At 37.4% G+C, this 2,802-nt stretch overlaps 1 pseudogene; it reads right to left on the bottom strand.

Moving 5' to 3' along the window:
• Positions 1-2,189: 2,189 nt before the first annotated feature.
• LOC113832908 lies at positions 2,190-2,278 on the bottom strand (annotated as a pseudogene).
• Between the last annotated feature and the right edge of the window lie 524 nt (positions 2,279-2,802).

Here is a 2,802-nt window from a genome sequence, read left to right as displayed (position 1 = left end):
CTAAACTTTCACTAATGTGCAACTGTGGCTGCATGTTTCTTGCCTCCTCCTCCCCCACAGCAGTTCCCAAGTAACTACTCTAAGGCTTAATATTAACTATAATTGTTTGGCCAATGGCTCAGGCATATTACTGACTAGTTTTCACAATTAAATTGACCTATTTCTATTATTTTATATTTTACCACGAGGCTTGTGTTTTGTTACATCGCACCTTGCTTCCTCAGAAGCTACACAGTGTCTCCCTGACTCACCTTCTTTCTCTCCTGTTTGGATTTCTCTCCTGTCTCTATTCTGCATGGCCATTGGCCAAGTCAGCTTTATTTATCAACCAATAAAAACAACACATATTCAAAGCAGATAGAAGGATATCCTACATCATGAAACTGTCATTATTTTGTCTTCCATCACCTTATCATCTTTGAAGAATATTGTTTATCATTTTAAAGATGTTCCATAATTTTGATTTGTCTGATGTTTCATGGGGTAATATTGAAGTTGTGGTTTGGGGTGAAGAACAGGCAACAGTATAACTCCTGTCTAGTTGTATCACAGAAGGAATCACCCAGGCCATCAGTAAGATATTATTAATTGACACAGAGCTTCTAATCCTTTTCAGCCTCTTAAATTACCCCCATAGCTTTCCTCCATGTAATTAACAGACATTTTGAGAGGGAAAGTTCATTCCAGTTCTTGCATCCTGTCTTCCATTGTAGGAACTTGAGTCTTCCTAGATTCTGGGTCACTGGCTGTCCTTCCTTTTGTAGGTAACAGAAAATCTGTAAAGATGCTGTTTTCTCTGTAATGTTGTTGTGTTTGTTTGAAACAAGTACTGTTTCTACTTCTCAGCAGGAGGTCAAAATTCAGTATGTGGAGTTGAAATGTATTCTATTTGCATTGGCTGTTATATTGAGTTGTTCTAGTGGTCAGTACTCTATAATTCCATTCTAGGTGTCGCTATTGGCCAACTCACATCATTTCATTTTTTTCTGCCAGTGGCTTCCTTTAGAACAGGTCTGCTATTGACTTTTGGCTAATGAGATTAAAAAGTTGTGTAGTAGTTCCCTCTAAAAGAAAGTTTCTTTCCTAATAAGGAAAATAATTAGCTGGCAATTCATCTTCATAACCTGTATAGCTATACCTGCATATAATGGGAATCTGTGGGCTCTATAGTTTGCAATATAAAAATGAAAACAGCAGAATGCAATCTGGAAAGAACTCTGATGCCAGAGATCATTTCTAAGTTGTTGTTCCAGACAATCCTATAACCCAAGTATAAACTGTTGCAAAAACACACGAAATGGTTAATAAGCAGAAACAAATGTCTTCATGCTGTGCTTAAAAGTGGCAGAAGAGAAATACAAAAGCTTCTTCTCTGTTTCTTTTTTTATGCTTGCCCATGTCCTTAAAGATATGAATTGTTTTATAGAGCAGAATCTGCTTAAGTCTATGACCTGTGGAAAACAAAACATACCAGCCACTGGTAAAATCATACAAAAACACAATGGAAGAAAAGGCATCTATCAAACCACTTATTTATGTCAGGCTCATCTCTTATGTAAAGTGTTGGTTTGGATAATTTCCACATTTGTTTTTGAATTTTTATAAAAACAATCCAGATGTTATTTGTAGTCCATATCAACCCCCAAAACCATGTCAGAGATGGAGAGGACTCTCTGACATTGATGTCACCATCTAGAAACCCTAGAAAAAGGCATTGATGCTAGGGTGTCTTTGGCTTGCATATAAATGTAGAGTTTGGTGACATGAGGTGTAGAATTTCTTTCTGGAGAAAAGTACTCATTTTTCTGCTGTGTTGAATTCAAACCAATGAGCAGTAGTCAGGGTCACCATGGCAAACACTGAAGCCCAAAAAGCCCCAGGTGCTTGATTGGAGAAGGAAGAATCAAACAGATGACAACTATTTGGACCTAAAAGCTTTTGGGGAAAAAAACAAACAAACAAAACAAAACCCTGACGTAAATAATTTAAATCACTGTTATAAATGCCCACACAAGTCCACACACTTCCAGAAGGTGTGATCATAAGACCATGTGCTGCAGCCAAGAATGGGGCCAAATCATTCACCCAGTATGTTAAAACCCCACTAAAATGTCAACAGTTAACATCTTTTTCTGGACATTGATATTAATATTTAAAATCTAGTTGAGAAAGCAGATACTATCTCTAACATTAAGGTTTTAATTCTATTTGATTCCTTACACAGGGACCTTGCTAATCTTCTCTGTATTGTTCCAATTTTAGTATATGATTTAAAATTTGTGACTCTTCTTTAAAAACAAAGCAAAAAAGGCACTCCCCCATCCACATGCTGTTTTCTACTTTCCAAGTATAATTAATCATAAAAGCCTTTTCTTGGGGTCTTTTATAATCATGACTTACTTTGCATTTGAATCTGTCAAGCAGTATTTAATGTTGGCTAATTAAGTGTTGAAGTATTTCACAGGTTTGCTCTGTTGACACTCTCACAGCAACACTTCGTGGCACACATAGAGATGAAAGCTGGTTTGGCTTCTGGTCTAATTGCTTATCACCCCTTAAATTTCTATGTAGAAACCTAATAACCAGTGTTACTAAGAGGTGAGCCTTTTAGGGGGCGGATTGGTCAATTGGGTGGAGGTCTCACGTATGACTTTTGTGTCTTTATAAAAGAAAACCTGGAAGGCTGCCTTGTCCCTTCCACATGTGAGGGCACAGAGAGCAATTGACAGAATGCTCACAGTAGAGGTCCCTCAGTGGAAGCCAAGCATAATATGGAGACCTTGATCTCAGACTTCCAACCTT

Source organism: Cricetulus griseus (assembly GCF_003668045.3).
Source record: "Cricetulus griseus strain 17A/GY chromosome 1 unlocalized genomic scaffold, alternate assembly CriGri-PICRH-1.0 chr1_0, whole genome shotgun sequence".
Classification (NCBI taxonomy): Eukaryota; Metazoa; Chordata; class Mammalia; order Rodentia; family Cricetidae; genus Cricetulus; species Cricetulus griseus.
This window is presented reverse-complemented; position numbering and strand designations above follow the sequence as displayed.